The following is a 22,987-nucleotide window of genomic DNA, read 5'->3' as shown; positions in this document are numbered from 1 at the left end:
GCAGCAGGCTGCCGTGTGCCCAGGATGCGCCGTGACACTGGGAGTCTTGAGGATGTGTGGGACCTGCTCGGACTGGGGAGGCGTGATAAGGACTTGGGGGAAAAGCAGAGAAGTGATAGCACCGAGGACCAAGATGTAGGTGGCCCTTTTCTAGTTGCCAAAGCGCGTTCATGGGTCCCCAAAGCAGCTCTGAGAGAGAGCTCCATTGCAGGGGGGGCCACGGGCCCTCAGGCCCTGCAGGGAGCTCGCTCAGGACCCCTCAGCGGCAGGGCACTGTCGGGGCTGGTGGGGAGGGCACGCCCCCCCCCCCTTGCCTTCCCTCCCGGCTTCCTCCTGGGCCCTCCAGAGGGATGTGAGTCTGGGCTCCCCTTCCCTCCTGCAACTGCAGTCAATTTATAGGCTTTTCCGTGTTTTGCGGGGCGGGGTGGCAAACGGGGGGTGTGTGCGTGACGGGGTTAGATGCTTTGTTGGAATGTCCGTGAGCTTGGCACATGCCTGCCCATCCCCCGCCTCCCCCGCAGGCTGGGGACGCACCATGTGGCCCAGAAGCTCACGGCCGAACTGTCATCTGTTTTAGGTACACGAGATCCTGAAGCGCACCAGCTGCTCTCGAGCCAGCAGCATGATGGGTGAGGACCCTCCCACCGGGGCCCGTGCTGACAGGGGCTGGGGGGCCAGGGAGACTGAGAACCAGACAAACAGACGCCCGCATGGAGGGCACGCCCTGCCTGCCCCCTGACCTTCACCCTGGGTCTCTGTCCTTCCTCTCCTTTCCCTGGATCCTTGCTGACACCTTTCACTTGATCCCGAAAATTCAGCTCCTCTCTCTTCGCAGTCTCCAAAAGGTTTTAATAAGCACCCAAATCATGGCAGCTTTTTTTTCGTTTGTTTTTAAGAAGAAAGGCATCTTAGAGGCCTTTTAGTCCAAGCCCCTCACTCGATGTCAGAGAAACTGACTCCCAGGGAGGGTGAGTTAGTCTGACGGTACCTCTTCTGCGTTCAGCGTCCTTGTCACCACTAAACCTGTCTGGCTAAACCTGTTTGCCTTGTGGTTTGGTTTTCGAACCTGGGGGTGTTTGTGTTGGAAGCAGGACCCTCAGTGTTTGGGAGCTTGCAGTGTACGGCAGGCGGTCCGGATGCTGACGGGTGGCGGAGGGGACACAGGCGGGGGTGACACGCTGAGCTTAGGTCCACGCGCGGCGTCCTGTCCACATGATCCCCCTGCAGGTGGAAGGGCTGCTGTCACTCATCGCTCAGAACATACCCTGGGATGACAAACCTTTGGCTTTTGAGGCAGCTTTTAGTTGAAAAGAGTCATTTAGAGGCAAGTCTAGGGAATAAAGTGGGCCGTCAAGCTGAGGAACACTAACTACGATGGCAGTAATAATAGCTAACGTTGGAGGGTTTGTGTGGGGTCCGTGTGCTGCCTCAGGACTGAGGGACGGGGTTGAAGAGGGAATCGCAGCAGGTGCCGAGTAGCGACGGTATCGTTAGAGCGGTGCGGGAGCTCTCAGGGGGCGACTGTATATGGCTCCGCTTTGATGTATTCATCTCACGACAAAATCTTAAACCCCACTCCAGTGTTAAAAAATCAGGTCTTCTCTGTGGCGGTGTTTGTCTGGAGCACACGGTGCTGAGGAGACGAGACTCTGAGTGAGTGAGGTGCTGCGTTGGCCCCTCAGCCCCGTGGGATGGACCGCAGCCCTCGCTTTGAGCACTTGTAACCGAGGACCACCAGAGGCGTCGAGGGGTCTGAGGATGTAGTTTGTATTGTCTCACGGCCTCTCTCAGAGTTCTGGAATTTACTCTCACTTCCAGTCCAGTTCACTCCTCGGTTCCAGTAATCTGCCTTTTATTCACTCACACCCTCCTTGGTTGGACCAAAACTGCTCCCTGGGGTGTCACAGGTGACTCTGTCCTGCGCGTGTTTCATGGCTTTTTCCTCCGTCTTCGTCTTCCTATATCCTTCCAAACCCTGTCACTGAACCTCCATCTCCTGATACTGGGTGTCCAGGGAGGATCCTGTTTCTCCTTCCTGGACCACACTTTCTGTGCTTCCTCTTCCTCCTCCCCCATCTTCAAGGTTGTCTTCTCCACGTTCCCTCGGCCTCCTCACTGCACACAAGACGTGCAGCCGTGAATTTCTCCTTCCCGCTTCTCTCCGCCTTTGCACACCAGCCTTGCCGGCGGCCGGCTGGATACCGCCACTGAGATAGTCCCAGAACCTTGAAGTCAGCGTCTGGCTATGCCCATTTCCCTCTCCTTCCGCTCTCACCCTGTCCATCTCTCCTGCTTTTCTTCCTGTTAATGTGACTTCTGCCCTCTCTGGTTTTGCTCCCGCTCTTCCCTTTGCTGCGATGTCCTTCCCCACGTCTCACCCGCGCCCACCCCCAGACCGAATACCTGTGTCCCCCAGCTTCTCCCTTTATGCCCTCTCCTCGGAACTCCCATCAGGTTTGATGTCTTTCTTGGTGATTATCTGTGTCTGTGGCTTAGACCTCCGAGACAGTCCTTGAGATACGTCTGGATCATTTTTTATCCCCCAGTGCGCTTGGCTGGCTGCCCTGAACGTTCTACTCAGTCGATTTGCTTTAGTGAATTAATTAAACGTGCTCAGCCGGCTAGTGTCATAGCAGTAGCTGGTGGGTTCCCTGTGACGTGTGTTTGTGGACCAATGACTTAACTTCTCTCCAACCCAGTTTTCCCTTTTAGGGAAGAATTATGTGTCTTGCAGAGCTGTTGTAAAGATTAAATGGGAAACTGTTAGTTTGTTTTGTAAACTGGGAAGTCCTTAAAAACTAAAGTTTGTTTTGAGGGACAGCCTCCAAATTGTTGAAAGGTCACTAGAGACCCTCTGCTTTAAGACAGCAGTTTTTTTCCCTTTGAGGATCTGTTTGTTTGTTTGTTTGTTTTCCGATGTCACAAAGTCCGACATCTTAAGGATTTTGTTGTTGAGTAGTTTTCAAAAATTTCTTTCTTTTTTGACATTCAGAAAACAGTTATTGAGCACCTGCTATGTGTCAAATGATGTTGTAGAAACTGAGAGATGGCAAGATGAATCTGACCTACTTTCTGGTCTGTTCTTTCTGTTCCTATACTCTGTTCTTAGTCTAGCCATGTGGACAGACATGTAAACAGATAATTATGAGATGATCTGGTAGGTGTGATACTAGAAGTGTACAGAGGGCAAAGGGAGCCCAGGTTCAGAACAGCCAGCTCCCGTGGGTGCATCTAAATATCATCATAAGTTATCCAGTGTTAGCTTCATGACTCCCCTGGGAGGTAGGTGTGTCAGGAATTACCATCTCCGGTTACCAGGGTGCACAGACAGGAGGGGTGGCTTTTCCAGAGCCACATACGGAGGCACCGTTAGAGCTGCGTCTAGAGCCTGGGTTCCCTCCTCCGATCCTACTTCCTCTGCCTTTGGGATGCAGGGAACTCCGCGTGGTGTTTGGCTGAGTCTTTATGGGCTGGGTGCACGGTAGTTGCTGATGATTTACCAGCTCCTAACAAGGGACTGAACTCTGCTTCCCAGGAGAGGAGAACACTGAAGGCCGATCCTCAGGTTCTTTGACTTCCGCCTGGGAAAATACAGTACCCTTTAAGCTTTTTGGCCAACTTACCATCTTACTTAGAAGATCAGAAAGCATGAGGAATGGGATGACACTGTGAGGCCTCAGGATAATAGGGACCTTTGAGCCATGGGTGGTTTTCGATTTTATTGCCCTTCTCTCTGGCTTTATAGAGAAACACACATGGGCTTAGAATTGGCTTAGATTTCCTCCAGAGGAGGGTTGCCTCATAAAAATAAAAGAAAAAGGAAGAACAGGATTGTGTGCGGAATTGTTTTCCAAGGCATTTGCATTGATCCTTCAGCCTTGGAATTACCTTTTATGTGGTCATGACTTTTGTGACCAATTTACAAAGCTTCATTCCCTTTCTCATTGTCCTCAATTACAGTGGAAATTAGAAGGTGGAACACATGATAAGGATTAGAAATAGAAGATGGAAAAATAAAACTAAAGATAGTAATAATTCAGAATCACTCCCGTTTATCTGGTATTATCGCTTTCTTCTTTGTAGAAAATACATTTTTTTGAATGCCTCCTTTTGCAAAGCGTTACGCTGCATACAAGATGTATGTATTGACTTGTTTATAGTCCCGTCTTGTTCCACAAAATTTCTGAGGTGACTTACAAGAAAAACAATAAAACAGCATAATGTAAATAATAAATAAAGAAATAAAAAACAGGAAGAACACAAATTAAAATAGAATGTGGAAACTAGGAGGAAGAAATAGAGTGCAGATATGCAAACCATACGGCCCTCTAGCTTCTGCAGTTAGGCTGCAAATTGGACCTTGAACCAAAGTGAGAGGGGAATACAGTCAGCGGCGTAGCACTTCATGTCCTCAGCCACATCTTTTTACATAGACATTTTTCTAAAGTCTCTCTAAAATGCCCTGCTTTCTTCTATAGAATATATCAACATATGGTCTCTCTATAAAGGCATACGTAAGCTTTTCTGTAGGATTCAGGATTATCCTTGAGAATATAAGGTAATTTAAGTTTCCTCGAGGATTACCTAAGTATTATTAGGGCTGTTTGCCCCACAGTCGCTGGTGTTTTTGAGTTCTTGACTCTGGTGACCTCCCTCCCTGAGTTTTGCTATTTCAAGGTTTGCCGTGCTATTTAGGACACAGAAAAAACAAACTCATTAGAATTTGGGGTAAAGAAAGAGCGAAAAGGCATTGCAGGAGGATCTGGAGGATTCTGCCGTGGCTAGGTACATAACCTTAGGGAATCGGTTGCCTGAGATTGAGATACTTTTTCTTCTGGGTTCTCTGTTGTGAGAGCTGAGATAACAAGGTAAGAGCTCCCCGTACACATGAGGTCTTCCTGTAACCAAGATAGTAAGGACCCCTTGCATGTGCGTCATTGTATGCTTTGCAAAGCACTTTCACACTCTTTATCTCCTTTGATCCTTTAACTCCCGTGCAGATTAGGTTCAACAGATACTAGATATTAACCACTTCCCCAACAGAGAGATTGACTTCGAGCCCAAGGTTAGAGATTTGGAGCTGACGGGAACCCGAGTTTCTTGGCTCTTCAGTGCTCTTGTAAATTAATCAGTTAATGAATGGATGAAGTTATTGGGAAAGGTTTTCCAGCGAAGGTGGAAGCTGAGGTCTTCCCTCTGGGACATCCATTCATTCAACAAATATTTATCCGTATTCTACGTATCATTCATGTTCTAGAACTGGGGCCTGGAGTAGGGACTCAGGCAGACACAGATCCCTGCCTTTACGGAGCTCACGTTTGAGTGGCATTGGGGAAGAACGAATAAGCCACATGGCTGTCTAGGATGTGAGTAGCATCTAGCATCTAGCATCTAGCGTCTAGCATCTCTCTAGCAGAGCGATGCATGCAAGGAAAGCAAATGATACAAAAGGCAGAAAGGGAGCCACTCCAGAGAGTCAGGTTAGGGTCCCAACAGGAGCAAATGACACACTCACGTGACCACCATTCAGGGCAGGAATATCAACAGAGAGACCATTTACAAAGGTGCGGCCTGGCAGTTGGGGATGCCAGGGTAGCATCGTGACCTGGAATTAGCGGGAGAGCTGTTACCCTCTGTGTACATGGTTCCCTGTGCTCTACAGCAGGACCTTGTTGTTTATCCATCCTATATATACTAGTTTGCATCTGCTAGTCCCAAGCTGCATTTTTAACCCGCTCTCCAGGTGACTCTTAGGGACTCTAAAGGTAGACAACGATATGAGTGCAGGATGGGCTGCCACAGGCTTCTTGCCCTGCCTGCGTCTGGGAGTGGGGAGAGGAGTCCACGTGCTGTGGCCTTCCGGGGACCTGAATGTTGCTTCTCCGAAGTCCTCAGACGAAACCAGGTCTTCTCTGCGAAGGGCTTAATCTTTGTTGTGGTTTTTCTAACATTTGCTATATGGACGCTCGCCGTTTCGTCCCTTTCAGTGTCCTAGCCAGCAGTAGGGTCTCTTGGACTTCCTGTCGCCTTTTTTTCTTTTCTTTACTTTTTTTCTTCTTTGGTGAAAGGAGGGGCAGCAGGATAAAAATTAGCAGAAGAAGGCAAAGAAAGGAGAGCTGACCTTGAAAAAGGATCGGCATTTGGTGACTGTCTAACTTTTAATTTGGGGGGTTTCCTCTGTAACCTCCCCAAGAGCCAACTTGCCGCTTCCCTTTTATCTACCTGGGAAGTGAGGGGTGGTGGGCTGATACACACACCATGTCCAGAGCCTGGAAGTACTTGTGAGTTTGGGATCTGCAGGGAGGTGGTCGCCTGTGAGTCATCACAGACTTGGCCCAGCCCGATGGTGCCTCCTAATCAGCATAACGTCAGGTCAGCGGTCGGGTTCAGGACTGTGCCCGTTCGCCCCATTCTGGAGTGCCTTTCAAGTGCCCTTTGCCGTGGAAAGACGCCCAGGCTTCCCTGACTGACACCTTTCCTGTTCCTTCACATGCTAGTTGTTGCCTTTTCATGGACAGAAAATTACAGCTTGATGGAGCTACATTTTCATAGATGTTTTGGTGTCAGAGTATTTAAACAAATGTGTGCTTTGGGCATCTCCCCTGCCTACTCAGGAGACAGTGTCTTAATTATTTTGACCGAAGCCAGACCATGTTGTGTGGTGTAAACATCTGGTTTATCATTCATCCAGCTGAACTGGTTTATATTTTGTTAGAAGAAAAGGCTTGGGATTAAAGGCATTTAAGTAATTAAGCACATGTCAAGGCAATTTGGTGATGGGTAAATATAGTCTCTGTTCAATGCACTGTCGGGGGGGCTCTGGTTTAGATTTACGTCCGGCTGGAATACAGGGATGAAAGCAGAGCGCCGGGCAGCCTGGGCCCCGTTCAGGGGCGGGAATCCAAACCAAATGAGTTTTCAGGAGTTGAGTGTCATCCCTCTAAGTCCCTGTCCTGGTGTTTGGCCTGGAGGGGCAGAGCTGCAGGCCCTGTCGCCCGGCAGCACGTGTAGATTTCATGAGATTCTCACTTTGGGAGGTGGAGCGGAAACTGTGCTTTGGGTCAGCCCTTGTGAACCAGAGATGTCTTGGAAGCTGAATGCGAGGCCTTAGGTTTTATATTACGAGGGTGTGTTCAGGTACCAGTCCCAGGGCCTGAGCCCACCCTGCTCTGGTCCTTGACCCTGACCCTGTATTTGCAGAGGACCAGCGTGGCTGGGCTTGGCTGAGTCAGCGGAGCTGTGGCCAGTGCTGGGCAGAGAGAAGATGTGAGCCTTTTCCCTGGGGAGTGGTGGTTCTAAGCAACAGGTGTGAAGTCCCCGGTGACCTGAAGGGACTTCGGGGATCAGTAAAGAAGTCCTCGGCGGGCCATGCTTTGTTCGGGCCGAGGCACTGCTTCTCTTTGGGGCGAGACGGGAAGGAAAACGTTCTCAGTGCTTTCTCCTTCTGGCTGGCCCCCCTTCTGGGAGTAGGAGGACAAAAAAGGATTGGGTCTCTCTCTCTCTCTCCCTGGGTCTAGAGCAGAGAGGAAGGACTTTGGAAGTCATCCTGAAGAAGAAAGCTTTGCCGTTATGGCCAGATGGAGGATGCATGATGGAACCAATTAGCCCTTTTTGCTGAAAAGAAAGGAAAAATTCAGAATTTCAATTTTCAAAGCAGAGACTCTTTTTTTTTTTTTTTTTTTTTTAAGTTTGATTATTTTCCTCTTTCGGACTGATTTCCATGCTTGTTTGGGGGCAGAATCTTGGTGTCTGGAGTCTGTGCCTGAGAGGCCAAAGCAGTTCCCAGTCTTGGGTGAAGTTGTGGATCAACAGTTACTTTTCACCTTGCCTCTCCCCCTCCCCATTCCTCTTCCTTTCGTGTACCATCCCTGCCCTCTGCCCAGCAGCCACTGACGGAATGGCCCATAAGATACCTCCTGGATAGGGGGAGGTACGCGGCCATGGGGCAGAGACACAGTCAACGACCGCGTCTTGAAGCTCTGGTTATCTGGTTTAGGACAGTTCAGCTCTGATGACCTGAGTCGTCTTGGTTCCTCTCTTACGAAGCAGACTAGTCAGCCAGAGTTAAGTTTCCTTCATCAGCATGGGTGGCCAAAGAAAATTGGAGTAGCAGGTAGGTAGATGCCTGTGATACATGGGAAGAGATGCTGAGGTCACTTTCGCCACAGGGCCGCTTACTCTTTTGGGTAACAGAAGAGTATCCCTTCTGTGTTCCCAGCAGCGAGGCGGGAGCCCTGGGAGACTCCAGTGAGAGGGGCGTGCTCCCTGCCTCAGGTAGCTTGCAGGCCTTTGGAGGGCACCAAACAAGGCGTGAACAACATTCGAGAAGTGAAACTGGCATTCAGTGCCAAGGAACTCTGTTTCAGATGAGACGTAGGGTGCATAGCTTTAGACCTCCGACGATTCGAGATCTTTTTTGAAGCTCTGGTGGCAGGACCCAGGAGTTCAGGTGGTCGGCCCAGCGCTCTCAGACGCTGGCCTACTCTCTAAGCAAAGCCGAGAATTAGCAGGGGAGCTCCACACCTGCTGAGCTTTTCCACGCAGTTTGGCGACTGTCTTCAGGGAATATGCTGCCGCCGTGGCAACCAGGGGGTGGCTGTGGGCGCAGGGATTGGGTTGGGTACTGCGTGGGGTGCGGTCTAGCTGGAGCCCTGTCCGCCTGTGATGCGTCAGCCTGTATCCATGTCGACAGCTTTGAACCGCCCCCCGCCCCCTCCCGGCTTGGGATCCCTCCCTTGATGATTGTAGGGTGGCTTCACATTGCTGTGATGATGGCTCTTGAACTGATTAATGATGCTCAGAGTGAAGTTGTAGCCCTCGGAGGAGGACACATCTGCAGCCCCTTCAGCCCCGGGGCACCTCTCCCCAGCCCGTACTCCCTATACACACCCTCCATCCCCCATCTCCCCCCCACCCCCCACCCCCGTTATTGCTGATGTTTTCTGTGCATGCCAAGGAGGAGACGTAAAATCAGGAAAGGGCTGGCCCTTGGGTGACGCCGCAGCACTGAAGTCTCGGCTCTCAACTCACTGGGAGGGTGGCCGCTTCTGCCAGGCGCCCCTGCAGCCTCCCGAGGGCCTCTGCTCCCACGTGGGCCCCTGGCCAGCCGTTCTGGCATCGCAGGCGAATAGGGGCAGGATTTGAGCAAGAGGAGGCTGATGGAGGGAGGAGGATTGTTGGAGAACCTCTGAGGCTCCGAGCACGCGATGGGGCGCTGACTGGGTGCGGGAGGTGGAAAGCCATGAATTTTAACGAGTCACTGTCGTCTGGCTTTGTCACGCAGCCTGGCCGTCTCTCCAGAGTCGTGTGCAGATGCAGATTACTTAGCATTTGGACGTCATGCGTGTTTCCCTCCAAAATCGAATTTCTCCTCTTCACACCACTGTCTGCAGTGTCTCCGGAAAGAATGGTTCAGGGCAGAAAGCGTGCTTGAGACAAGGGAAATCACTGTGTATCAGAGACCCCGCCCCCTGCCGCCCCACTGCCCCCACTGAGTGTGCGTCCCGCATCCCCGCAGGCAGGGTCCTCGAGCTGGTGAGATATGATCCCTTCCACCTGGGAGCCAGCAGCCCGGGGCAGACTGTCCTGAGTGACAGAACATGCAGGGCACGTTATAGTCTCTGAATGCAAACACGAATGCAGTGAGGGAATAGTAGTGGCCCTGTGCTGAACAGGAGCTTCTCTGTGGTGAGCGTCTTGGAGTTACAGGGCTGGAGCCACTCCTTCACGCGACACCTGTTTAGTAGGGTCTGCTGTGTGTGTGCCCAGTGCTGTGCAGTACTGTCGGGAGTAAAAAACATTGGATCCCCTGTTAGGCGGTTTTCCAACTTTGTGGTCTCAGGACCTCTTTACACTTTTAAAAATTACCGAGAGCGCCTACAGGGCTTTCATCTAGGTGCGTTATATTGATCAATACTTAACTATATTTGAAGTTAAAATTGAGAAGAGTTTAAAGCACAAGGATACACAAGCCCACGTTCCATTAGCTGTCCGGGGACGATGTCATCACAGGTCACAAAACTCCGCTGTGGACTCGTGAGAGAATAGGAGTGTAAAAGCAAACAGTGTCTTAGTACTATTATAAAAGCAGTCTGACCTTATGAACCCCCTGAAAGGGTCATGGGGACACCCGGGGTTCCCCAGGTCACACTTTGGGAACCACCGCCCTAGGGATCTAAGGGTGCAGGCAGGTCAGTCGTGGACCGTAGTGCGCGCTGCCTTGTGAAGGAACAGGGAGGGGCCGGGGACGAGTTCAGATGAAGTGCGGTGGGGTGCTCTGACGGACGCGTTTATCGATTATAATTACGGTAATCCGCATGGTCGTGCCTATGCCGGTCGCTGAACACGGATACTCTCAGCGCGCGGCTGTGGCCGTGGAGGCGGGGGTGGTGAGGGTTCCGGGACCAGAGGGATCTGAGTGTACGAGGACAGGACGGACGTGACGTCTGAGAGAGCGTATCTGCTGTGCAATCATAACTTTGCATTTGGGAAATGAAAAAATACTGTTAAATTCTTATGCTAAGAAGTCAAGCCCGAAAGGAACTTCTCGACTGGGTGGAGCTGGAGGGGTAGGGGTTCTCAGCTGAGAGGTGGGGCTGGGGGAATTAGTATTTATCAGAAGACCAAGGTCAAGTTGAGAAACCCCTGCCCTCCAGTTACCGTTTTCGTCTGCCTTCTTCTGCAGGTATTAATTCTCTGATAGCAAATAACATCTACGAGGCTGCCTACCCGCTGCACGACGTGAGTACCACCTCCATCAGCCAGAAGGGTGAACACTGCAGGCGACGTGGTGGTGGATACACGGGCGGGGAGGCAGGAAGGAATGGCGACGCTGAACCACCTGGGCTGGTTCCGGACCCCTTGCGAATGAAAATAATCCCCGGTTGATTTTTGCCAGTTGCCTCAAACTGTTTCCGTTATTTCCCCGATGGCAGAACGAACTGGTTTTTGTCTGGGCTTCCCCGCACTCCCTGCCTTGATTTTGGGGAAGGTGTGAGAAGACAGATAACGGCGTGTGGAGGGTTAAAGGGAGACGGGGAAGGTGGGTAGATAGCAGGGAAGTGCAAGTCCCAGACCTGGATGATAACGCAGGCTGCACCGTGAGGCCCTCAAATGACTGCAAGTGATATTTTATATGTGATAGCTTTGTGTGGATGTGAAATGCCTCATCCTGTGCGAGGATGTATTAAGTGTCAGATCTTTTTTCTATCTTGACATTTTTTGAGGATGTCTCTCAAGATCCCTTATACTGTTGTTTGGTTAAGAAAACAGAGAGACTGTAATTAAAGCTCTTCTTGGCTGAGAGTAGTGTTACAAACATGCTATAACATAATGCGGTGATATTCTTCAAGATGATTCGTGAGGAACTGAACTGGCCCGTGAACTCGGCGCCCCCAGGCTGCCCTGTCCGCCCCATCGGTCGCTTTAGCATCTACCCCACAGTGGTGCCAAATGAGACCCCTGGGGTGGGGACCCCTGAGTGCCCGCAGGAACTTCCCAGGTGACCTTTTCTCCTCGCCAGCATCCTTGCTGTGGGCACACGCGAATTGAGGCTCTGCCGGGTATGGCCAGGGCGCCGGGGGGTTTTCCTGATGTGCTGGTCCGTTTCCAGGTTGGGCTCCGCTGTCGCATTTGCTGTGAGGAGGTGCAGGGGGGTCTCTGAGGCCTGTAAGGGGAGCCGCCCTGGGTGAGAAGCTGCCCGCAGGAAACACAGCAGGTGCTGGTGACCAGGGAAGCAGACCGGTGTCTCCTTACATGTCATGCTCTTGACCTTCCTTAAATGGGAGTGAAAGAAAGGGATAACGTTAGAAAACGTAAAAGAAAACCCTTTCTCTGTTTTTGATCATTCCGTTGGCTTTCCCCTGCTGCAGGGTGAATGTGATGGTCCAGGGGATGACGTGAATGACAGAAAGGTAAGCCGGCCTGGCGCTGCCCTCGAGGACCACGCGGGGGTGGGGGGCTGCGTAGGCGTGTCCTGGGTGTTCCCTTTACTGCTTACCTATTTCCAGCCGTTCTTCTACAGCTCCCTGTCCCCAGGCGTTTGGAAATGGGAGGGCATTTCTGCTCGTTGACGTGACTGTGTGTGGGGGTGCTGTTGGCATTCAGTGCCTGGTGGACTGGTGGTGCCAGTCATCCTGAGATACACCCCACAGTCGCACCCAGAGGCAGTACCCCTGCCCCTGATGACAAGAGAGCTTTGGCTGAGAAACACCGAGCGTCCAGATCCCTGCATTGATAGATGGGGAGACTGAGGCACAGACGATTGTGCACCTTGCCCATGACAACACTGCTGCCATAAACGGAGAAGGGGCTAGTGCCCCTCTGCCCCTCAAATCTAGTGTTCCTGCTAAAAATATGCCAGTATCCATGCCGTTATGGCTTGTCTGGGGAGGGTCGCCCTTAAGTTATTCTTATCCTCTCTGTCGAGGCAGACAGGTAGGGTACAGCCATTCCCAAACGATACATGAGAAACCTGCTGCATATTCCGGGCAGCTAGAAATAGGTTATATTTAAGGGAGGGAAAAGGGTCCCTTTGGAGGATCCCCCCTATGCCAGTCACAGCTCCTGCCTGGACAGCTCTTGTCCCCAGCCCTCCATCTAGATCCCGTTTCTTCTGTCGTCTGGTACTCTAGGAGCATGGGTACCACCCTTCCCACCACGGCCTGATGCTCTGAGCATCACCCAGCCTCTTTAGTGGGGGCTGCCCGTCTGGCCATCACCCCCTCCTGCCATCCTCCCACCCAGGTTCCCCAGCCTTCAGCGACTCTGGTGAACAGACGAGGGTGGGCGAGGATGAGGAATAGAAGCCCGTGTACCCCTCTCCCCACCCCGACTCCGCTGTCTGGAAAATCATTCATCCCCCAGGTTGCTTTTGAGCAGCCTTCTTTTTATCCAGTCTATTAGTCCCTGTTATGAAGTGTTAAGTATTAAAAACATAAAAAGGTCTTTTCCAGGAATACTGCTGTGATTGCTTACATATGTCCCCTGCTCTGCCTGCCCAGGGAATCTGCTGTAGTTTTTCCATGTTTTAACCTCATCTGTTTTCTATCTGATGCTAATAGTCTCGGTGGTGTTTAATTTCCTGAAAAGTCCCGGATCACATTTAAAGGAAAAGGTGGAAGCCTTTCTCCCCACATCTCACCTCCCGGGCCCCAGCCATTTTCTGTCCTCCTACTTTTTCTTTTCACATTACTGCCCTTTAAAGAGTGATCACCACCTACTGCCCACCTAAGAGACCTCCTGCTGGGTGGGTGGTAACCCTCAGCCCCTCAAGGTAGAACACTTTACAGGAACATTCCAGAGATCAGGAACACACAGTACTCCTGGGAAAAATCAGCCAGCCCCCCGGTTACCTGCACAGAGGCAGAGAGAAGCAAGTTGTAGACTATCTGAAATATATGTGCCTTTGCCTGGAGTGATATTATATTATTGTTAACGATAGAACCTTTTAACAAAATGTTTCCCTCCCAGGACTTGTTTTGCTCAGGCCAGTACTCCTTCCTCCCAGTGCACACCCCAAAGGATGGAATGGGTAGAATCTGGCAGGCAGAGGGAGGCCAGCCGGCACAGAGCTGCTTCTTGGTGGTTGCTCGGTGAAGGTGGACAAGTGTCTCTGGAAGACAAGCAACCCATTTCTTGTGGCTTTTCCTTGGGTTTGCCAGCCAGTCCTGGCCTCCTTATTTGCCTCTGCCGGGGTCATGGTTAGGGAAATAAAGTTTGTTGTGATGGGAAATAAGAGAAACCAGGAGTGAGAGTGAAAGCTTTTTTCTGTCCATTTGGCTTGGGAAATGGATACCCAGCACGGCAGGGAGACTGGTTCCAATGTCCATGAAATGATTGTCCCGTCAGGACTAAAACCCTGGTGTCCAAATTCCAGCCAGTGCTACCAGCAGGTGGACGTGGTCTTTCATGTATGGCAAGGGGACCTCTCGCTGCCGTGCTGGCTTCCTTCCTAGAGCTTCAGAGGCATATGGGTGGGACCTAAAAGGTATCTTGAAAGAACCAGCCGAGATCTCTGAGTATGCGCAGCACGTTCATTCGTATGTGTTCCCTCGTAAGAGTCTAGTGTTCTTCCAGAGGGGGCTGCGGGAAGGATTTTGGTTGGGTGCAAGGGAGAACCCTCGAATTTGGTGCTGGAGGAGGTGGAGAAGGGCTGCGAACTGATGGGAGACCGCCCCCCTGGGGGCCTGTAGGGGTGATCCGCCCCTCCTGCCCGTACCTGGGGTTCGCCTCCTTCTTCTCTGCGATCTGTGGCTGTCCCGGGGATGTGCCGCAGCTCGCCCGGCGCAGCCTGCGGTCTCGATGACTCAGCCCCCTCCCAGAGGGTAATTCACGAGCGACTCCCTCCCTCTGGAGAGCAGGGGTTTCTTGCCTTTCTAGAGAGCTGGGCTGCGAGGGTGTGGATGGACCCCTGCTACTGCCAGCAGCCACCTCATTCCACATCCGCCAGACTTACCTGCTTTTCTCAGGCATCCCGGGGGAGGGACTGTCACCATCTTCCAGGGTCTGCCTGAGTCCCACCAGCTCCCCGTGGCTCCCCTGCCCACTGACGGGGAACCCAAAGCACAGCCTGGAAGGTACACCTCTTAAAGTTTAGAAACTTCAGCAGTTTCTAAACCCTTAGTCCTGAATTTTCCAGCTTTTGCAGATGATTATCTTCTCTAGTGGGCAGTTAAAAAGTCAGTCTTGTCTTTCTGACGGGAAAGGTACCTTTCTTCCTGGTTTCACTTGAGGACTAGTTTTCCCATCCTGCACAACCCCCGTTTTCCTAACGGGGAAGTGACCTGCCAAAAAATCCAACAGGTCATTGCAGGATCTGGAGGTAGAATTCCATCCTCTCCCATCCTGGCCACCCTGTCCCATCAGTGCCTCTAAGGCGGCCACAGCTGGTGCCGTTGTGTCTGTCCCAGGCCCAGCTGCTCTCTGAGGAGCTCGCGGCCCCAGGGAGGGCCCCGAGCCTCACGCATCTTGCCGTCTCTGGCATCGCAGATGGTTCTAACAGTTGGCTTCTTTACAGTCCCATGGAATACTTAAGCCAACTGACCGATGTGACCCTAGGAAGCCGACCTGGCCTCCTGTATGCTCTGATCCAGCAGATGGTGTGGTCCCCTTGTTGCTTCCTGCCCTGAAGGTTTGGGGTCAGACGCACATGCTTGGAATTACATCCGAGGCCTCCGAAATAAGGCTCTGTGAGAAGGAGCTGCAGAGCCTCCTGGCTCTGTTCGCAGGCTTGGCCGGTAGGTGAAGAGGACATGGCATGACTCTGAGGGAGAGAGTGTATTTGCTAGGAGCTCCTTAGAAAGCTCTAGACTCTGCAGGTTTAAAGGGACTGTTGCAAGTTACTCTGGTTGTCCTCTTGCACTTGGCGCACACAGGCTCATCCCTGTTGACTGCTGGTCTGTCCCGGGACCCTGTAACCCGGGGCTTAGCCCGATCCACCTGGTCTCGAACTGGGTGATTAAACATTTGTAGAGACAGGGAAGGGTCTACAGCACCCTCCCACCCCTGCAGGGCTGTGCGAGCTGGCCCGGCAGAGCCACACGGGTGGTGTGCAGGCATCGTTGCGTCACCTCCCCGGTTTGACGCCCTGGAGCTCCAGCTCTTCCAGGGGTTGCCTGGTGATCTCCCCTGCTGTGTCCATCTGGCCCGTCTGGAACCACTCTTGTCGAGGTCAACCATGGGTCACTGGGTCCAGGGTCACTTCTTGGTTCTCATCCAGCCTGACCCATCAGCCGTATTTGACCCAGATGCTCACCTTCTCCGCTTGGAGTCTCCAGGACACCACCCACTTCTAGTTCTGTGCCATGTCACCACTGTTCCTCTGGCTCTTCTGCTGTTCTTCATCATCCCCTTGACCTCTGAACGGTGGAGCACCCAGGGCCTGGGCGTCACGCCTCTTCTCCACCTCTCTCTCTTCGACAGTTGCATCCGTAACTTGATGACTTTACAGATCATGTCTTCTCTGACTCTGGACTCTCCTTTGAACTCCAGACTTTTATGCCCAGCTGCTCACTCTGTATCCCCACGTGGACATCTACATGGCGTCTCCAACAAACACCTCCCAAATGGAACTCTTGGTTCCCCCTCCTTAGCCTGTTCTTCCCCATTTCAGTGAATAAAATCACCATCTACTCAATTGCTCAGGCCACGTTCTCATTTCCTCTCACCCCACATCCAATCCAACAGTAAATCTTATTGACTCTCCCTTTAAAAGACAAGCCGAATAAACCCCTTCTCACTGCTTGTCCCACTGCCTCTGTGGTACAGGCCACCATCACCCCTCCCCTGGACCATTACAGTAGCTCCCCTACTCCTATACCAGCTCTCACTGTTCGCCCTGCAGCAGCCGGAGTGAGCCATCTACACTCTAATAGTACCAGATCGTATCCCCCCCGCCGACACCACTGCTGCCACCCTCCTAATGGCTTCCTTCAAAGTCCAAAGGTCTTTGCATGGCCCACAAGCCCCTGACTGATCGGGCCACCCCAGTCCTTTCTAACTGGGGTTATGTCCCAAGATTCTCCCCTTGCTCAGCGCCAGCCTTCCGGCTTCCCTCTTCATCCTAGGACTTGCCCTTTCCTCTAGGCCTTGGCACAGAAAGAGTGTTCTTCTAGCTGAAACATAACCACCTACTTCCTTCAAGTCTCGGCCCAAATGTCACCTCCTCAGAGAGGCCCTCCCTTGCCAGTCTTTTCTTTTTTTTTTTTTTACATACCTATCAATAATTACTTTATTTTTAAAATTAATGTATTTTGTTATTTTATTTTTTATCTTTTTAAAAAAATTTTTATTGGAGTCTAGTTGATTTAAAATGCTGTGTTAGTTTCAGGTGTACAGCAAAGTGAATCAGTTATACATAGGCACATATCCACTCTTTTTTAGATTCTTTTCCCATATAGGTCATTACAGAGTACTGAGTAGAGTTCCCTGTGCTCTACAGTAGGTCCTTATTAGTTATCTATTTTATATATAGTAGTGTGTATATGTCAATCCCAACCTCCCAGTTTATCCCTCCCCCCTTCCCCCCTTGGTAACCGTAAGTTGGCTTTCTACATCTGTGACTCTGTTTCTGTTTTGTAAATGAGTTCATTTGTACCATTTTTAAAAATTCCACGTATAAGTGATATCATATGATATTTGTCTTTCTCTGTCTGACTTCACTCAGTGTGACAATCTCTAGGTCCATCCATGTCCCTGCAAAATGGCATCATTTCGTTCTTTTTTATGGCTGAGTGATGTTCCGTTGTGTATATGTACCACATCTTCTTTATCCATTCCTCCGTCGATGGATATTTAGGTTGTTTCTGTGTCTTGGCTATTGTAAATGGTGTTCCCTTGTCATCCTGTCTAAAATAGCACCCTACTCCCCTCTTCATAGTCTACTCCCTACCTTGATTTATTTTTCTCCGTGGCATTTATCAGTTAGTATTTGTCTCTGCACACAAGGGGTCAGCTCCATGATGGCGGTGACTCTGTCCGGTTTACTGCTTTATCCAGTGTCTGGACAGGGCCTGGCACAAGGTGGATATTCAGTCAGTGCTTATTAAACGAGTGAATAAATGAATGCCAGGGCTCATCTGGCTGGACTCAGCAAGGCGAGGGAGTGAAGAGCGAGGGGTTTTGCTTGGTAGGTGCAGCGCACCCAGAGTGTGATGAAGATCACCTTTATTATTTGGGGAGGAGAAGTCAGCTTCTCCAGCCTCCTGCCTTTGGACTCTCCCTGTGGATATCTCATGAGAATTCTCCTGGAAGCTGGGCTTTGGGGATTCAACTTTGACTTGCCAGGATGGCTTTGGTGGGGAGGGGGTGTGTATCAAATGTTGACTTGCTAAGCTGAATAAGAAAAGGTGCATAGTTGCCTGCTTCACCTCTAATCTGGTTCCCTGTTTTTTCTGTTTAGCTGCTGTATCAAGAATGGGCACGCTATGGGGTGTTTTATAAGTTTCAACCTATTGACCTCATCAGGTAAGATGTGGGAGGGCACTCTTGGGAGGACCCAAAAGGTCTCTGCCAACTGTCTTGGCTCCTGGAAGTGTGTTGGCCAAGCAGAGGGCTTGGCTGTTCTAGGCTGTGACGCCCCTGCTCTGTGTCCTACAGGTGGGGAGCCAGCTCCTGGGTGGGGGAGGGCAGTGGCAGCTGTGGGGCAGCAGGTAATGTAGACGGATGTTCCGTGACTTGCACCTTGGGGTCTTCAGCCCTGTGGTCTCTCCCTGCCTGCTCTTGTGGGGAGAGGAGTGAGTGGAGTTCTCTCTTTTATTATCGTCCCTCAAATTTGCCTAGAGGAGAACGTGGGTGAAGCAGATCCTTGGGTCATTCCCAAGTAGCCGCAGTATTGACCAAGAGAAGGGAAGACCCGGCACATCATATAAGGGCTAAGCCAGCTATTCTGCGCAGAAATGCAGGCTCTTTATGGCTTCTCCAGAAAATTGGAAGGGAGAAGAGAACTGGGTCCTAAACCTCTCCCCTTCAGCGCTGCTCCTAAAATGATGCCCTGTTGCCTTGGGAATTTCCCCAGTTTCTACAGAACATGGGTGAAAAGCTTTTTGAAAGAACTTTCTAGAAGGCAGTAGGTCTGACTAGCCTCAAGTGGGTTGAGGGCTCTAGGAACTCCACGGGCTGTTGAAACCCTAACTCTTTCCCAGCTGGCATGTTGGGAGGACCCCGGTGCAGTGGGGGACCACTGGGCTGAGTGGGGTCTGGAGACTGGGCTCTTTCCCAGGCTTGGCCACTAGGGGCGATCGTTGCTCTGGTCAAGTCGCGTCCCCTCTTTGGTCTTCGGCATTCTGGTTTTCCGAAACTGGGGGCCTGAGCTAGGGCTCTACGGGGGACATTTGATAGAGCACGCTTATTTGGAAACTATGGGGACACTCGGTCCTGTGCCTGACATAGCGGACTTGCTGCCACTGTCACCCGTGGCTCGCTTTAATGAGCTAATTCATCAGCCAGCAAAACTCAGAGAGTGTTCCGGGCTGCTCACCCTGGGCTGGGACCGCGAGAGGGGTGGCCGCCAGAAGGATCGAGTCCAGAGGGAGGGATTCCAGCTTCTTCTTGGAAGAAGACAGCAGGCTGCGAGTCACAGTTTGGGCAGGCTCACCTCCCGCGCGGAGATGGGACGGCCCTCCCAGGGAGCTGGGAGTTCAGTTGGACAGCAGGTGTTCGTTCCAGCTGAAGACCGTTAGCCGAGGGGCTGGGGTCGGGGAGCGGGGCCCCCTCACCCTGCGCCTCCCGTCCCCTGGCGGCCTTTAGTGAGGTGCGGCCACCTAGACTGTTCTCTGGGCCACACCAGGGCTGCTTCCTCCGTGCCTGGTGGGCTTTGATCGTCCTCTCTGCCTCTCTGGTGGCCACCCACGCTGTTGCCTGCCTTCTGCAACTACTCACTCCTTTTGAAAAAATGCGATGCCAGAAAATAAAAATTCTCCCTCCCGGAGAGCCCCATGTTTTCCTCCGGAGACTTCAGGCGACCGGCCGCCAGCTAAGTGGGCGACGACGGCTCCAGCGTGCCCTCCGTTTCGGCCACCGGAGCAGCCTCACCTGCGGGGGAAGAGGTGCCTTTGGAGCAGATCCTGGCTCTGGGGTCTGGCGGTTCCCGAGGACGCAGAGCCCAAAGCCGTCCAGACGGGCGCAGTGTGCCGTCCACTGCCGCTCGGGTCAGAGGGCTCGGGGGCTCCCGCGCCTGCTGCACGATGCCAGTGGCCTGGATGTGGGGCTCGGACGCGCCTGGAGCCTCGGGCATCTTTCAGACACTGGCTGGAGGAGGGGGCATGGGACACGGCTAGCATGGGGGCTGTGGTGGCGAGAGGGAGGGGACAGAGGCGTGGGGGGCGTAGGCGCGCAGCAGAGGCGGGGAAGGCGAGAGCAGGCAGCCGGAGAGGAGAGTGGGGTGGAGGGTGTGGGAAGAGCTGCCCGCACTCAGCCGGCCCCACCTAATCTCGTGTGTCCACGTCACCTCCTTCCTCTCCACCATCTGCCGGTCCCCGGTCTGGCGCCGACTCCCGTGGGTGTGTCTTCAGCGCCACTTCTCTCTGCTGCCACTTCTCCGTCCTTCCTGCCTTCACCTGTCGGGACCTAGTGGCTCCCAGGGCCCAGCCTGAGGCCACCCTGACCCCGTGGTTCCGTCGCCGCTCGTGGCCGTGAACTGCGCCCTCTTGGTGCTCACGTAGGCGCTGCACCCGTGTGGTCAGTGCTGAGGCACCCCCGGAGGCAGGGGCTCCTGTCCGAGTGGAAGGTGACTCCCGCGAAGGCCCGGCAGAGGTATTTCCCGCCCGTCGCCTCGGGCCCTCAGCTCCTCAGCGGCGGCACCGAGCGCCGTTCCTCTCCCGGTGCCCACGGTTTGGAACATTCGAAAGCACGGAGCCGCCGAGAGCCCAGCGGGGTGGGAGGTCCGTTGGCATGTAAAGCTACCCTTCCCCTTCCACAGCCCTTCACGCCTAGACTTGAGAGGTAGGGTTCGAGGCCCCTTTCCCGGGTTGTGTAAAGTGGACAGAGCGGGGGCAAGATGCCCCTTCCCTGCGGCCCCCGCCCCTCCCCCGCCAGCTGCATGGGCATCCGGGCCCGGCAGGCTGCACTGTGAGATTGCTGATGGGGCTCCCAGCCCAGCAGAGCTCTCCACCCTGAGTCCTACCCCTGCTCTAGAAACCTCGGGGCCTGCAGGCCGGTGTGTGTGTGTGTGTGTGTGTGTGTGTGTGTGTGTGTGTGTGTGAGAGTTGCCTGGGAAGCTCCCCAGGGACGTATCCAGTAGCGACCCCCCTCACAGAAGAATCTTCTGGGAACTCCTAGCCCGAAGCACTTGTGCCCTGGAAGAAGCAAGGTTTGTGTTGGAGCCAGTGGGGGAAATGATGTTTTAGCTGGAGGGAAATGGCTCTACTAGTCCCTTGGGGCCACATGAGTGTCCCTGCAGGCGGAGGAGTAGATTTCGGCCTGCACTGCCCTGGGTTAACTCCCTGACATCCCAGGAGGGAAATGGCCTTTATTTTCTGGGGAACCCGGGAGGCTGGGCCTTTTGGATTTGTACAGGGGTGATCCCGTAGTAGTCAGCACCCTGCCGTGTCCCTTGTCTTTTCAGTAAAATGAACATCTGCTCACGGGCAGATTTTCTTAGCTGGGAGGTGTTGGTATGGATGAGATAAAACAACAGGCTTTGAACATCTGAGTTAGATCTAGCTACTAACCATACCTTGCTGAAGTTGAGATGCAAAATTGTATTTTAAAGCGTCTGCCGCTGCCTAACTATGACAGCATGTGGAGGAGAGGGGCCCAGAAGTCCACCGGGCTCAGGGGATGTGTAGCTGTGGACTTTGGGGAATGGGCCAAGGGCATCGTACACGGGCAGCATCCACTGTGTCAAATCGGGATGAAGTTCAGAGAGGGGTAAATGGCTCTTCCTCGTTCCTTCCTCTTTCAGGGATGCCATTTCACGAGGGAGGCTTCCTAAGGTCAGGCCCTGGGCGTGAAACCCCTCCCGGTGGCAGGTCTGGAGTCCTCTCGGAAATGTCCTGCTTCCTCAGTGACCTAACAGTGGGATCTATGCCATTTCAAGAGCCTTTGGGCATCATCTGTGGACAGCAGGAGTGGCACCGTGCCTCCGCCTTGCTGCATGTCTCTACCATCCTAGACTTCCAGCCCTCTCCAGCCCCGCCAGTGGAGAGCCCATCCAGGAGCTCGGCATCACAGGAATTGGCTTTTCCTCCTCCTGATAAGAGGCAGAGGTGCTTGTTCTTGCCAGAATTCCCCAGAAAGGCCACTAGAAGGTTGCGTGATTTGATCCATCCCTCTGTGTCTCTGAGCCCCACTTCTAACCTCCTGAAGCATGGCACATCCACATCCCTCCAGGAGGGAGATGGAGGAAGCCACATTCTTTCTTCGGAGGCTTCTCGGCAGGCCAGGCTCAGGAAGGACTGGCTGCAGCTGGTCTGGGGGAGGGAATGGAGAGGAAAAAAATGTTGATCAACCTGTGATGAATTACTTCCTGAGCCCTGCTGCCTCCTTCTTGATCCTTCCCTGGGATTTGTAAAGGCAGTTCAGCTCAAAGCAATAAACATTTGCTGATGCTCACGGTGAGCAAGTCTCTGGAGGCACAGCGAGACAGAGGGTGGAGTCTGCGCCCTTACGGATCTAGCAGTTACGCAGGGAGACAGACCCATGGGAGGCAGGATGAATTGAGGGCTTTTCAGGACTGTCATATAAGTACTAACATGATAGGTGGGGACAACAGATGGAGAGTGGTTGCTACTCGCAGAATAAGGGAAGACTTCCTAGAAGAGGTGGTGCTGGAATTGGAAACATTGCTTTCTGAAAGGCTGAGGTTAAAGGTCCTGAATGCGTCTTTGTCACCAGCCTGGGCTGCCCCGAATATGGACTTGTTGAGCCTGGTATCGATGGCCAGAAATCACAGTGCCCCAAAGCCAGGTCCCTCCTGACTGTCAGTTGGGAGAGGTCAAGTCAAGAGCTTGTCTTGCAGATCTCGCTCACCTGCATGGACTCTGTGCCAGCCTGGCCCGTGTCCCTGGCCCTGACCTGTAAGTTAGCAGAGCATCCAGGGTTGGATGGAGATGAGGCTGGACCCAAGAGAGGAAGCCAAGGAGAGGTGACGTGTGGGGCTAGCACCTTGGTATCTGCAGGTCTCAACCTTTGAAGTATTGGATTTAGCAGGGAAACATTATGCCGGCTGGAAAGAAGTCATGTCTCATGGCCCTGAAGAAGGTTTTTCCTGTACCTCTGAGGGTGTAGGAACATAGTAGACAGAGCAAAATAGGCAGTAGCTGGCGGAGGCAAGGCAGAAACAGGGATAATGATGTTCCGTGCTGTTGTATTCTGGCCCATTTTACAGACTGGGAAATAAGTCAGGCTGTTTATAAAATGTGAGGTGTCCCACTCTCCTTTCTCTCCCCCCGCTCCCTGCAGAGTGCCACTCCCCTCCAGGTCTGCACCCTCTAGAGGAGAGGAGTCGGCCTGGGGCTGCCAGTGGACCAGGAATTGAATACGGTGCCCC

At 52.7% G+C, this 22,987-nt stretch overlaps 1 long non-coding RNA gene across 1 annotated transcript; it reads left to right on the top strand.

Moving 5' to 3' along the window:
• The first annotated feature begins 577 nt into the window (after positions 1–577).
• On the top strand, positions 578–17,964 carry LOC114485355 (uncharacterized). The gene is made up of 4 exons (XR_003678825.1): positions 578–629; positions 10,685–10,740; positions 11,871–11,912; positions 17,900–17,964. It is a non-coding gene; the product is annotated as an uncharacterized lncRNA (long non-coding RNA).
• Positions 17,965–22,987: the final 5,023 nt, after the last annotated feature.

This window comes from Physeter macrocephalus, unplaced genomic scaffold (genome assembly GCF_002837175.3).
Source record: "Physeter macrocephalus isolate SW-GA unplaced genomic scaffold, ASM283717v5 random_1317, whole genome shotgun sequence".
Classification (NCBI taxonomy): Eukaryota; Metazoa; Chordata; class Mammalia; order Artiodactyla; family Physeteridae; genus Physeter; species Physeter macrocephalus.
This window is presented reverse-complemented; position numbering and strand designations above follow the sequence as displayed.